The sequence below is a fragment of the Centruroides sculpturatus genome, unplaced genomic scaffold (genome assembly GCF_000671375.1).
Source record: "Centruroides sculpturatus isolate CEXI.00-Female unplaced genomic scaffold, Cexi_2.0 scaffold944, whole genome shotgun sequence".
Classification (NCBI taxonomy): domain Eukaryota; kingdom Metazoa; phylum Arthropoda; class Arachnida; order Scorpiones; family Buthidae; genus Centruroides; species Centruroides sculpturatus.
The window spans coordinates 334,586-350,450 of record NW_019385062.1 but is presented as its reverse complement, the minus strand read 5'-3'; the positions used below and the strand labels follow the sequence as shown (position 1 = coordinate 350,450).

The following is a 15,865-nucleotide window of genomic DNA, read 5'->3' as shown; positions in this document are numbered from 1 at the left end:
AATTAAAATTGACAGTAGATTAATTTAATATTAATAAAACGAAATGAAATTTTGCATACAAGAGAATTTTTCAAACATTTTCCCCCATGTTTCTCTTACAGGTAAGCATCTTTGCTGAATGTTGCGTGAGTTTTAATTGTGACAAGGTATGCAATTTATAAACGAAACACATGTGAGTATCGATTTCAGAATTTTACAGCAGACATAACGATGTTTAGCGAAGAGAGAGAAGTGTGCTAAATAATCTTAAATATGTACAAATTTACTGCTTCGATAGAGATTTTTACATAAAGAAAGAATTTAGAATTTAGCTTTTGGTTAATTAACGAAATCGAAATTTGCAAATCTACTGCTCTTTAATAATGCCATAATCGTTACAGAGTTAAAAATGAACTTTAAATTTAGAAACGTTTATTAAGTTACAAGAAAAACTGTCACTAGAAGTCAAAGTCCATACAATAACAGTCTTGTGCTTGTAAGTCTAATCATAAATTAATCTATGGACTGTTAATGTTCGATAGATACTTATAAATAGAAACAATTTATCAAAAATCGAAACAACTTTATAAAAGTTACCGTAACAAAGATTAAAACTCAACGGAACTTTTACATAACCTAACGCGAGTTAATTATTAAATAATTAAGCGAGACTACGTCAAAGTCAATTAGAAAAATTGTACGCATTGTAAATTAATTTTATAGTTTATGTTTTAATGTTAAATATAAACTTTCGGTGTGTTCGGCTTTATCATAAATGAGTAACGGCGAATTAAAAATAGAGAAAAGCTGCTTATAAAAATAGTCTTATCGCACGTGACAGTAAACATTTAAATTATTTACAGTCCTGAATACGACGTAAAAAAAAAGAAGGTATAATTTTAAGTTGTTCACTGGATGTTAAATGTCGGGGTCACGGAACTGTAACGTGACGGGTTACTGTGTCGGCGGGAAGTGAGATTTCATTTATATATTGCCTAAACACATACAGTGTCCTTGAGCTTGCCGATATCTCCGTACCGAGGGTAACGGCCGACCTATCACTGTTCTTTCTCACTCTCTATCACTACAGGCAAGGACACTTTTTGTGCCACTATGCCGTGACGTCATTTCGTAACGTGTCGAGAAATCTGGCGCGCCGTACCATGAATGAACGGTTTTTTCCTGCAACGAACGGCGTGTTGATATTAACGGCATAGCGAGTATGCCTGATTGCTATGGTTTCCATCATTATCAACACTGTCACTTTAATAACAACACTTACGTAATTAAGTCGCCGTCTGTCTAACCGCAAGCACCTCGGGCACTTGCGTCCCGGTTAAAGCCGGTTTTATGGGTGGCTTGCGTTATGGCCTCTCGTGATACAGTTTTCAACTTGTCGTATCAACTTGTCAACATATCTTCATTCCACTACCGAGCATGAAACCTTTTAATTATTATTAAATGTGTAATGCTTTCTGGCAGCTCGCGCTATCTAAAATGCTTTGTTACGCTTTCTAGAACGTCATTAAAATACTTCTTTTTTTTAAAAGTTTTGTTGTTATATTCTAATTTAGTTATTTTATATTCGTTTTAATTTCCTTATGAGTAGAATTTCTTTTAGAGTCGGTCACGCAGGTTTCTGCAAATTGTGGATTTTATTCGAATTCGACGTCAAATGAATTAATGACGCCACCGTTTCTGTACTTTTCAATAAGTAGCTTTGTAATGTTAATATTATTGAATAGGAACAATTGCTAGACAAAGACGTAAAATATTTGAGAAATGTCCGACGTAATTGTTGGATAATTGTACTGTGTGATAGATTAGAATTTAATTAACTTATTCAAATTCAGATAGTGAAGCGCGACCTCGTATATCTTGTGTATCTTTATATTTAATGAACTCTAGTAATAATTCAGTACTTTGCTCTTCACATATTCTCTTTGCAAACAGGAGTTGAATTGAGAAATTTTCTAGGATTCTTTGAAGTTCCAATCATTTATGCCAATTTAAATTTAACCGGATTTCTTCAAAATCTGATGATTTTATTCGACATTATTACTTTTTTTATTATTATGAAGATTCGCATAATTTATGAATAAACCGTTACGAAACCATTAAATTTCAATATTATTTATTATAATATTGCTCTAAATATAATGTTTTTTAAACATTATATTTATAGCATTAATATGTATTTTAAGATAAAAATTTAATTTAAATAATAATATTTTAAAATATAACGTTTTTAAGGTGGAAAAATCTATTTTTTTTTATCGTTTCTAATATAATAAATTAAATTGTTTTCTGACAATTAATGTAGAAACTATTTACATCTATTTTAATACAGTATTCTAAAGTAACATTTTAAGTTTTGGAAGAAAATAATAATAATAATAAAAATCGATCGTATTCGTGAAAAAAGAAATTAAAAAAAGATTTAATTTTCTAATAAGAAGATTGGAAAGATTGTTGTTGGAGATTATTGGATTAAAAGAAATCAAGAATAGAAAACACTAAAATTCTTTTAGTTCAATTCAGTTATATTCAATATCCCATTCTTTCTAATATTCTCTTTTGGGACATAATCTCCTCGTATGAGTGTAGAATTAAGTCTCATTTCGATTAAAATTAAAATTATCCACAACAACTGTAACTCGGGAATAAAATTTCTTTTTTCCTTTTAAATTTTTCGATAAAAATTTGGATTTGAGGTTAGATTATGAATCAGTAATTAGAATTTGGTAAATATTTCCCGAGTTTTAACGACCTGTTTTAGACAGAGTAACTGTTGAAGGATTAGTTAATGGAAAATGGTGCAAATGAAAATTTCCTGCCAAGTTATTGAACTTTACGTGCACTGTGTCTACAAACTTCCTCCTGCCGAGTGCACGTGACACTTGGGAGTTCGCGAGCAAACACGGGGATCGATGGGGACACCCAATACAACGGTTTTCCCCACTCTGGAAAATGTTCTGCTTCTCCCCCCTCGAAAATCCCAAGTTTGTAGGCATTGTTACAGGCAGTCATCTTTTTCCTGTACCACTAAGTCTGCGTAATAGAAATGGTGGGTCCAGATCTCAGCTGGGCTTGTTTTTCTGCACACATTTCGTTTCTTAATTCCTTTTGTTTACTATCAAGTTATGAGAGATTTCCAAATGTTCGTGAGAGAAATTCGACGAGAAATTTAAAGTGAGAAAAACTTGGTTGTTCGTTGAGCCCCTATCGATAATTCATTTATTTTTTTCTACTTTATATATTATAAGGTCGAAACGTGTTATTCGATTTAATGCTTAATAACTTTATAAAACATTATTTATAATATAAATACGATAATTTACGGAAAAAAATCATTTTTATTCCACGTTTAAATGCCGAAATAACAACTTATAAAATCGCCTTACTAATAGCTTACGTTTTACCTTGTGAAGAACTATTTATTAAGAAAGATAAATTCTCCAAACATTATATATAGCTCTCTTTCTCACTTTCATTCCCTCTCTTTCGTTGTGTGTGTAAGTTATATATATGTATATATATATTTACGATGTTAACAGGATTATAGCTTAGCTGTTCAACCGAATTTCTACTAAATTGACACAAAAATCTCCTTTTCCTTATAGACGTACCCCGAAGGTTTTCAAACCCCTGACCCTTGGGAATTCAAAATAGTGGCCATATAAATTTTTAATCGATTCCCGTCGATAACTTCTAACTATAAGCGCTCTCTTTCAAGAAAAATAACATTCTATATCATTAACTCCAACCGAACCTAATACGAAACTTCGATATTTTTCTCTATATATATTTTTTTCTAACTATGAGTAGACATTTTGTTTAATTTTTAAATAAAATCTGTACGTTTTGAATAAAACTATTTATTTATAAATTTATTTCACGAATTTTTTAATTTATAAAATTAAAAAAACAATTTATGATATAATGTTTGGAATTGAATATAATCAAGAAATTCTAGTTTACGTAGAGATTATAGAGATTTTTATAACTGTATACTCCATAATAAATTTGAAAAATATCGTTATATTGATACAAATTTATTATAGGTAAATTTATGGAAAATATACATTTAATGAAGATTATATAAATTACAGAATTATTCTGTAATTAAATTTTTTTTTAAATTTTAATTACAGAATAATTCTGTAATTTAAAATTAAAAAAAAAAGTTTAATTACAGAACGAGAAAATTAAAGAAATTCTTATCTATTTGCTGTATTTTGCAAGTAAAAAAAAAATACTGATTTGAATCACAAAGATTGGGAAATACATTATTTATCGGAATTGGGAAACGTATATTTTGTATACTGAATTTCTAAAATCTGTTTAATAAATATTTTATTTATTTGTTTATTTTTTTGCAGATAATGTCAGAGATAATTGATGACTTCCGCTAATTAACAAAGTAAACAAAATTAGCTAAGTAAAAATAAATTAAAAAATACAAAGCTAAAGGAATACAAATTATAATTACAAAATATGGGAATACAAAAATGAGAATGAGAAAATAGTTTTGTTAATTTAAATATTTTGAACAGTGATATTATAATTTCACACTTTAATATATTTAGCTTAATTTTAAAATGAATTTATGTATTGTAGACTCTAAAGATATTGTAATTTAATTAGACTATATAATTTTAAGCGTTAGATTTAAATAATAATTAAAGTATTATAAAAAGTTCGAACAGATTTAATTCCTCCCATTTATAATTTTAAACCGATACATTTGTTACGAATTATAAATATAGGTCTATCAGTTCAAAATCACAAATAAGATTTAAACCTATAATAAAAGGTTCGGAAGTATTCATTAAATATATTACTATTACATACGAATATCAAGATAATGAATACGTGCGCGCGCGTGGATATATAATTACGTCGATTATCGATACATTATATATTCTAAAATATATTTAAATTGAATAATAAAGTTTTGTACAAGAATAGAAAACTTTAATGTGTAGCAGAGTGATCGTGAAGTTAGAAATCGGAATAAAATATGCCCCTCGCGTGACACGCAAATTAACTAAGTACACTTTCCGTACACAATTTGAACACACTCCATACTTTTTCTATTCGTTCAAACAATTTTTTTATGGTAAAAATTAATTGATTGTTGTCAGAAACGAAACTAACAAACGTATATTTTTTTTCTATGTTATTTCTAGTTTTGGTATATAAAAAAATCGATAAATGTGAAAGTATATTTATCGATTTATAAAGCTGCGCGGTTTCCGAATATACTCGTCAAAATTTAATCGGTAATTTCTATTCTAAATTACTAAATTAAATAATAATAATTATAGTGTGTGTTAAAACAAATGATTGCTAAATGTTTATCGACGAGAGAGATACTCGTAGAAAAGTCTGAGTAGTTTTGATTACAAGGTTTTCAACATAAATATTTGTCATAACAACATATAAATCAATCCTTGGAGTTGGTTTAGCTTTCGTTTCGAAATGACTCATCAAAGAATTATGGCACACAAGTGGTAATCACGATTCACTCTAAATGATTCTTAATAGTAACAATGTCTAGTAGTCCTGTTCGGTTTTAATACGATGCATTTATCCACGTTAACCGAACGAATATTTAATCGATTATACACACATTTTATCCATTACTCGGGATGTAATCATCTTAAATGAATAATCCGCAAAGATGCATCGCCGGTAACTTCCACTGTAAGACGTTAGCACAATTCTGCTCGTACACATCATCGATAAATCGATACGGGTCCGATTTTAAGTTGATTGTATACGATCAATGTTAATATTCAAAACTATGAAGTTAAAATGAAAACGTAACATTTCTTCGAACGATCCTCACGCAAACTATTGACACTTTACTCGATTCGATTATTATAAGGTTTTGTAATAACGTTACGGGATCTAAAAATTTTCTTCTTGTATTCTGTAGGCCTATTAAAAGAATGCGCTGTACTGTAGTAAGAAATGTGGAATTGGACGGTTCCGTCGTCATTCTAAGGTGACGCCACCTCTCTCTTGTTACAACGGGGATTTTAAAGAGGGAACCAGAAGTAAACAGACAGTTCCATCAGGTATATTATAGTTGTGCTATGTGATCCTATTGTGATTACGTTAAGTGCTGTCGTGTGTTGAGATAACGTTTTTCGTCGAGTATAGCAAAACTCGACTTTTTTATTTTATTTCTATTTTATTTTATTATTATTTTTTAGAGAGAATTTGAAACAAAACTTGGAATAATACACTTTAATAACACTTAATAAATTTACTTGATTTTTTTTATAATTCTGTAAATAACGTTAAATTTGATTTTTCTCTAAAATTTTCAATACCAGTGGTTTATATAAAATTTAAAAAAATCAATAATTTTATGCTTCGATAATAATAACAATATGATTTTTTTTAAATTTAAATTTAAATATAAATTACAAAGAGTATGCGATCTATTTACTTTCATAGATTATATAAGGTTTTGCATATGCAATATTTAATTATTTTAATTATTTAATATTATGAATGATAATAATAATTACTTTTTATCAGTTAAGATGTTTCTAAATTTGAATTTATAAAAATATTTCCTCTAAATTTTTACAGAAGAATGTAAAATATAATTGTATTAAATCATACTGTATAAAATCGTATTTTGCATAATGCAGTTTAGTAAAGTAGTATAAATACGTATTATAACGTAAAAAAAATATCTTATTTACGGCATTATTACGGTTAATTTTTGAAATTAGCACCTTAAGTTTAGTGGGAACGATGATTTTCCTGTTATAATATTTACTCGACATAGAAGTGATATGTAGGTCTTTGGAAGTTCAAGGCCGAAAGTCTCCTCTCATCAGCTCCTGGATTACCGATTCTCGTTAGCTATTGAGTGGATTCCTTCCGAGAAAAAATATATCGATCTCTCGGTTATAAAATATGTTCGAATAATTAAATTATATCCGATTTACGGGTAAAATTGAATGACATGCAAATAAGACTCTTCAGAAATTACTCTGTTAAAATTTAACAAAATATATTCTACGTTTATTATTTTTTTTTAATATAGTATTTTCGAACGGTAAACTGGAAAATCATCGGGTTCTTTCTTTTATAAATAACTCGAAAACATTTAATAAAAGTAGGAAAAGAAGAATAATATGGTTTATTCGTTCGCACCGCATTATTCTTTCGGTGGGAACTGACTCAGCAGTGGCTGTAACTGTTTACATTCGACATCTATCAACATATTCGCCGTTGTTACCGGTTCATGCTAGAGATGGCTTTAATCGCCTCTCTCTATGGCCCCGGCTACATGTCAGGCCAGGAAATATTCAGGCAGCAGAAGGTACACAACAAACGTGACACATTCTTATTTATTATTAAGTGCTACTGTGCCAACTGTTGCGAGGAGTTCTCCCATCATAGCCTCCGGGAGGAAAACGACACTCGCTTCCTCTCTTTTTCCACTACCTTTACTTCCTGATCTCTGTGTCCTTTTCTTAGTCGGGCTTTATGTCCGAGAACCAATCGCTACTCATTATTACAGGAAAAGCTTTTTCTTTCTCGTATCATTGGACGGATAAGTGGATCTAGACCTACAAATTATTCCTATAAGCAGATAATCTATCGGGAATAAGGAAAGCTTCCGTCGATTTCGTCTACATTTGTCACGCAGTTATTTAAAAGAATCCATCCTGTTCACTTGTGAAATTTCCTTCGTGTATTTAATTAGTTAATTATGCGTGAGGGGGAGAAAGGGGGCTAATATATTCGTCGGGTTGTATAGAAATCTACTTAGTGTATATAAAAATCGACGGGTTGTAAATATTTAGTGTAACGTTCTTTTTTTATCGCCTATCCTCTATTGAAACCGCACAGGTAACTTTTCATCGAAGAAAGAGGGGAGTGGATTAAACGGTGTCGCACTCGATTAGCCTATCGTCCCCCATGAGGAGGGCGATGTGAGGTACAGGCACGCGACCGTGTTATACACGTGTAGCGATACACGGGGGATCAGGGGATCGAAGGGGGTGTTTCTCTCCATTAACGTCAAAGTGACAAATCCATTGCGGTAGTGCTCCGTGACCCCCAAATTTGTTCCCCTTAATACAGTAAATCGAAAGGATTGCAAATTTGCTTTGTAACTCCTCCCTCGATATCGCTCTATTCAAATGGTTTGACTTCCATCCACTCACCCTTCGATAGGAAGTAACCACGAAGTATTTTTTTTTATTCACCGAACGATCCTCCCTAAACGCAGATTATTCACGACTTTTTTTCTGTTTAGCGTGAATTTAATCGACGGTAGCTTTAATTATACGTACGAAGAAAATAAAGGAGAGAAAGTGCCATGAAATGGCAAAAAACGAAACTTTTTAATGATTTGTACCATGAAAGAACTTTCTTCTTTTCCTGTGAATCCCTTTTCATTGTCAGAGTGAACTTGTTCTTCGTGTACTATTGTGAATATCTGCAGGACTGTTGTCCTAAATTAAGGAGACGCCTTTCCACCAAATAGTCATCTGAATAATTGAAAAGAATGATTACAGAAAACGTTAATAGACTGTTTTAATCTAATTTCCTTTCTTTTATTTATATTTTGACTAAAGTTTAGAGTAAGATTAACTTACGATAATTATTGCGTAAGCGAAGATGACTGGGTATTACCATTTTTAAATTACAGATAGCCCACATTTAAGTTCTTATTTGTTTCTGAATTCAATCAAAAATGATTTGACACGAATTTATTTAGTCGTAGATATTAAATCTCTTAATGTTATAATTACTATTTTTATACATTATAAAATATAGAACGACATTTAAATTTTTAATTTTCCAACATCGTAATTTGATTGAATATAAGTTAGGGACCATTTGTTGTAATTTATCAAAAAAAAATCATTTATTCAATGTTTAGTTTTAGAATAATTAGATGCGTGGTTCTATATTAAAGAAATGAAAGACATGTTATTATTTAATATCTTGAAAAATACACGTTAATTTATAAGTAATTTAAGCTATATTTGATGAAAAATTCGTCTAGAATTTATAATTTAAAAGAAAGAAACCGAGGAGGGGAGCTGTGGAAGCCCGAAATGCAGTGTTAAACTCAATTACTGCATCTTATAAATTTTAGGAAATAAAGATGGTAATTGAATTGATCGACGATGGAAATTTTATCCAGAATTTATTATTTAAAATTAGTCATATTCTTATTTATAATTTAATATGCAAAACATACATGATTTATACGTATGACGAAATGTAATGTTTAAACGTTGTTTCATATTTAAAAAAGTTACATAGTGAATGTATAAAAACTGTTTTAGATCGCTTATTAATATATAAATATATATATAAAACTTGAGACGTAAATTATTTCAAGCTAAATATACTTTTATGTTTGCAGCAATATAAAATATTCAGTGTAGAAAGTTGAAAATCGCATTCACTTAATAGAAGAAAAATTAATTATTAAAATAATTTAGTTCCATTTAATTTATGAGATTCATTATCGAATATATTTTGAAAAACACGAACAATTTGAGATATTTCCGAAAAAATAGAATTATAGAAGAGCAAAGACTGGAAGGATAAAATATTTATTAAAATAGCTCTTTATGCGAAGAAGACACGTTTCAATGGCTAGTCAGAGTTGTGTCCGTACATAATAAAAGATGATTTATATAAGGAGTTGAATATTTTTGTAGTGGAAGTGATTTTCAGTATCAGTTATAAACATTATGCGAATTCACAGTATGTTTTGGTAAATAGTCTCATGGCGGAAATTTATGTGAAGCGCTTTTAATGGCACGTTATCAAGAGACGGATCCCATGAATTATGACCCGTCCTCTGGCACTCTAGGGAAGAAGAAATCAGGACCAATGTAAATCGCGAGCCGCGAACGGAGGGGAAAGATTGGCCCAAAACCGAGTCGAACACTGGGTATTGCAGCTCGGAAGAGAAGGTGCAATATTTCTTCCTTGGGCCACTGGAATTGGAAGAGAGTATGAAACGCGGGTCCTCCCCGTAGTCCAGCCGAGAGGGGGGAGAGGAGTTGAAAAGAGATGACCCAACCTTCGATCGATAAAACCGAGTAATAAATACGGCCCACACACTTTTGAAATAGTTTATCATCTCTTTTCGGTTTAGGACGATAATTCTTCTAATAGAACAGGTAAGAGATAGCAATCGACGTGGTGTAAAATGCAAAAATATACTGCAAACTTTATCAAGAATATAACATTGAGAGTGGAGAGGGAGGGGGAAAAAGAAGAGCGAGCTCGAACGGCCTGGCGGATTTGGTCAGTCGACAGCGATCGATTGGCAGCGAACTTTAAGGGACGGTGGAGAGTTTTAGCATCACGTGGACCGTACGTGTATACTTCTCTCTGTCTGCCTTGTTATTCTGCCTGCCCGGCGGTCGAGTCCATTCCGTTCCCGCATTGAGGGATGTCCATTGGTCAGACATCTTCTGTCTGCTATATTGGTGTTGTTTACCGTTCTTTTTCATCATTTTAAATTTAACCAACTACCGATATACGTTTCCATTTAGATGCAGCTTATAACACAAACAATTCCCTTGTAATCATCTGTTTTTAAATGAAAATCCCTTAGAAAAATATCGACCTTCCAGAAAATACTCGGATTTTTAATGGTTTTAATAATTTCGTTGGTTTTTATCCGTAGATTTTCGTTTCTGTAGACTTTCCACGTAATTTTAAATAATTAAAAATTTAAAATTCAAACGGAATTTTAATTATCATTTATTAAAATTCCTTCGAAAGCTCCTGTTCTTTCTTTCAAATAAAACCAGTTTTGAATTCTTCGAAAGGTAGATTCTCTTTAAATATCATTTTAAACATTTTACATTGTGTAAGTTAAGACAATAGACCTGCGGAATAAGTATTAATACCGGTTTTAGTTTACAAGACATAAATATATATAAACTTGATAAATGATGAATGTGACAACTCCATCTTCTGTTCGGAGAACAGTTTTTCTTTTCGCAATTTTTTATACTTTGACAAACTATTAAATTTAAATATAACCGGAGAATTTTCTTCGGTACTCCTTCTCCTTCTAGTTTATGTTCTAAATGCATTACAATGCGCACGTTTTAGTCCTACCCCCGTGTTATGGCCTAGAGGTGACGAACAAATCCATAAAATTACACTCGTCACGTATCTTAATTGGGAAGTGGAGAATCTTAATGGGCTCGAATGGCAACAATTTGTTTAATTTCCTCGCAGCTGGAGCAATTAGCCGAGAAAAAAATGCCAAGGAGTAAGATGGCACGGGTGCTCCACCTATTGGGCTCAAAGGAAGCAATAACTCCGACGGTGAAGCAGAATTTATATTAACACTCGCCCCTTTTGATTTTTATGACTTCCTCCAGGAACTAACACGTGACGGATACAGATGTAGAAAGTCATTTTCCGGAACGCCAACCTTCGCTTCCCCTTCTCCGAGTTTCTACGTCTGCCACCCACCCTGCAGGGTTGATTCGGTATAGTAACAGTTTTTTTTTCTTCCCCCGCCTAACAATATGCATTTGTTTATCGCCCGGCGTCACACTAGCACTAAACATTGTGCCTTAGATATTAATTATTGGTCACCTAATCAATTTCCACACCACCCGTGGAGCGTGTATTTGTACAAATTATTCGTAATTAAATAATGGCATAATTATCATAACTGGGATGCCTTTTTTAAAAGTGCCGTTTAAAATAGCTTCTCCGGGTTTGGTCGAGGCATTTATCGTCACCCCCGACGACCGTGCATATACTCTTAGTTATGTTTTGGTAATCTTTCTGTTTTCGTGACCTCCCCATTCCGAAGATTTTCGTCTAGACAAGTGTGTGGGGAGGAAGATCATAAATCTAGTGTAGAGAAAATGACCTATTTATGCAGTTGGTGTGTGGACATTTGCATTTGAGTGCTGTCTCGCGCCCGTTATTTACTGGTCCTATAAATCCGGTGGGAAAGTCGCGCTTAGCATGTTTTTGCATCAGATAACATCATCTGGCATGGTGACAGCGATTTTCTCTTCCATAACACTTTCGTGTGCTGCCCTCTACAAGTCGTCTCTTTTTCTTTTTCTTGCTGCCTTCTTCATAAAATATTCATTGAGCTCTATTTTTCGTAAATGCTTGGGGAATTTATTAAATCGTAATTTACTTCGGATATTTCAATTAACGAATGTTAGACAATAGGAAAACGTATTCGTATTTTATTTCATCCAACACTTATTTAACGTATGGAAGGAAGATTTTTCGGTAGATAAGTTATATTTAAACATATAATAGGAAATCTTCAAATATCGACAATATCTCTTTCCCTTTGATGTTATGTTTACGAGAAGCTTAGAATTGTTGTATGTCAACATCATATTTCATTTCGAACGACCCATATCTCTCAAAAAATATAATTTGATTGAGAATGGCATGGAAAAATAAATTTCTAGAAAATATTTTATATCCTAACTAAATTCTATTGATATTTTTCTTAACATGAAGCTAAAATAAAATTAAAATTTATTAAAGTTCTTCTCGGCAAGTAAGAATGACCAGTGATAAGGAGAGCTGTTTTAGTCGAGAAATTTAATATTGAATTTATTATAATTTAATTAACAAACAAACAAATAAATCACTTAAAAGTATTTTATTCGAATCAAAAATTTATTTTATAAAAACTTTTATGTTTCATTTAATTTTTCAGTTTGGATTTTCGTTTCCAATTCATGTGGCATAAGTTATAGTCAGTAATATTTTATACTGCGGACTATAACTTAAGTGCGTAAACATGTTTCATCGAAAGAAAAATAAAAGAAAAAATTTTTTTATATTTATTTATTTATTTTTTTAAAAACCGCAGCCAAAGATTTTTCTATCGTTGAACTTTGTCGAGATGTTATTAGATAAGATATGCAGATATCGTGATCGGCATGGTCATTGCTTTGACAGAGATTAATCTTTTGGCTATGATAAAAGTAATTTATGATGCGGCGTTAATCACACTTCAAAGTTAACCTCCTCATTTATTACTGATTAATAAAACGGAATATTTAAATTCAATAAACAAGTTTAAGGATTGCAAACTGGCCGATCGGAACATGGAGATGCGTGCGAGGAACCCCTCCCTTTCTTCGTGCCAATTATGGAGATGTTTTCCGAGAATATTAAGAGCCAACCAGATCTGGAATTTTTCTTTCTCGTCTAGCATTTACAAGGGGAGGGAAATACAGTTTAAGGGAACAGTTTAACTTGGCGCTGAAACGACTACTTCGGTGATTTATGATTCTTGCCAGCGACATTTTTTTTTCCTTCCCACTTCACTCTCAACTAAGACCTTCTTCATCCTGCCAGTTGATATCATTGCCATCATCTATTTGTTTTCCATCCAGTAATAAATTGTTTAACATTAAGTTAATAACATTCAAATTAAATATTTATATATATTAATATTTTAAAGTGTCACCGTAGAGCGCTCGTATTTTTTTTATTTACTTAATATTAATTATCCTAATTTATATAGCGCGGATCGATAAATAGTAAAATAAATAGTGCGGTAATTAATAATTCATGAAAGTTGGAATAAGATGTAAAGAAACTTATACGCTGGAGGGTAAAAAATGTATATTGTCTGTTCGGTGTACCTCTACGAGATAAAAGTTAAGTAACGACATTTGTCCACCCGTAATCTGTTAGATTGGACTATAGAAAGAAACGAAAGTAACTCGGTTATGGTGTCATTGTGTTGGATTAGAAAGACAGAAAGGGATTTCAGGGACCACAACCCGTTAGCGCCGGATAAAAGCCAAAGTAGCCTCTTCAAATGAGCGTTTGTCTGATTACCGCAACAAATTAGGTCCTCGTATTTCTTTTCTTAACTCTTCTCTGTCCCGCATCCAATTACTTTGCATTTGTCACTTCTGTTTCGCTTAAAAACACATTATTTTTTACTCGAATAAAATTTCAATATATTTAAAATTACTTTAAATTTATTAAGGGGAATAAAATTTTAAAATCACGGAAAAGTGTTCGTATCTTCCGCATCTTTTCCTTGTTTTCCTAGCCGAAATTACATAATAATTTTATTCGTGAGGAAGTAATTTCGTACGGTATTTTTTACATTTGCCAACGTAAAAAGATGGTACACTCGAATAAGATTAGATTAAAATTTAACAAATAGAATGATTTAAGATTTGGAACAGTCGACGTAGTCTTGGTAACAAACAAAAATACTAACGAATCGGTAGTAACTGTAATTTTTTCACCATATGCACATCGACATTGGACGATCTTATTACTTATGACGTCAGAAGCCGCTCTGTTAGGGGAGGTCAGTCCAAAGTACCCAGCAACGGTGAGGGCAAGTTGATTGTTCGGAGGCCCGCTTGGGGTAAACTACGCCGTTTGACTACATTTCTCCTCCCTAAATCGTCAAGATCAGAGGCCTTTGGAATATTTTCATCTTAAATGCCAACCGGTCATTTATTTGATTCTGGTTACGGGAAAACAATTTTTTTTCCTTCTGTTCTTCTTCCGTAAAAGGCGATTTACGATTTTCGTGGCAGCCACCGGAACCGTATAAATAACCGGCAATTACCGTATTCGATGTCATTTAATTATATTACTAGTTTTCCGTTCGGCCGCCAGGGTCGCCTCTGTACAAAGATAGTCTCTAGGTCGTCCATCCCGTTACATTTTTTGGACTTAACGAATATTCGTGGGGGCCATTAAATTTGATTTACTTAAAACGTCACCAGAAATAAAAGAGATTTCTTCGTTTTAAATTGGAAAAAATTCCATTTACTTTATACGTCCCAAACGGATCCTTCTCTTACGTTTGAAGACTCTTTTTTTTTTCTTTCTTTCCTCCTGTTATTATTTATCGACGTTGATGCCACCTGTAGATGGAATCTGTAGATCGACCTCCCCGGAGATGGGTGCCCCTTACTTAAAAGAAGAGGGGACGGAAAGGGCTAGGGTTCGAAATCTCACGTTCTCACCGGTTCACTTGGGATACCGGCGTTGAAAATCCCGCGACACTATCTCTTCTTTTTCCTTTAAACTCGTTTTCTCCCGGAGGATAGGGGGTAGAGAATTTAGTCGCCACGGAATGACATTAAAGCGAAACGGAGCGTGAGAGAGGTTTTGAGGAGATAGTTTGGTCGGTTTATATTTTGATCCTTTTCTTGTAAATTTGATTTTCTGCATATCCGCTAAACCCCGACACCACTTAAACACGGTAACTACTCGCTATACTTAGGCATTAAAATAATCTAATTCCGAGAAGGAAGTATCGAAAAATCGTTTGCATTTTCGCCACAGTAATTTTAATTTGTAAAAAATTATCGAAATCTCTTGACGTTCCTTCGACGGAGCGAGAAAAGTTATAAAAAGGTCGATCGCCCGTTTCGACGCATCGAGTAATTAATGGAAGGAAATATAGATTGAATGTATTTTCCGTCTGGAGATTTCTCTAAAGAAACTAGATGTCGCCACAAGAATGAGGTCGGGAACTGCCGGCCAATAAATATTAATACTCTTATTCTCCCTTTTCACACTACTAGAAAAATAATTGCGGCCATCTGTTGGCACTTTCAATCCGAGTACTTTCAACTTTCCTCAACCATTAAAATCGAATTTAAAGCGTAAGCAAATTTCTTCGGGGTGTAGAAACTGGTGACGATTGATAGAAGGTTTTTCGTATCGAATCGATGGGGTCGTCCTTCCACTTAAGCTACGTTTAGCGCGTGTTCTGCATCGAATTAATTTCTCGATGCAAATCGGCGAGAACGTTTTAATAATCCATTCTTAAGCTAAGAGTAAGAGAGCTAAAAACAAACCGAGTTAGTTGGCGAGACAAAAAGCG

The 15,865-nt window shown here is 32.5% G+C and overlaps 1 protein-coding gene across 1 annotated transcript in view; it reads left to right on the top strand.

The window, feature by feature from the left end:
* Positions 1-90: 90 nt before the first annotated feature.
* Positions 91-15,865, top strand: part of LOC111634114 (POU domain protein 2-like) — a 213,486-nt gene continuing 197,711 nt past the window's right edge. The window contains exons 1-2 of the mRNA XM_023378806.1: positions 91-172; positions 5,924-6,065. The gene's annotated coding sequence lies outside the window, so the exon portion shown is untranslated. The remainder of the gene's footprint in view (positions 173-5,923; positions 6,066-15,865) is intronic.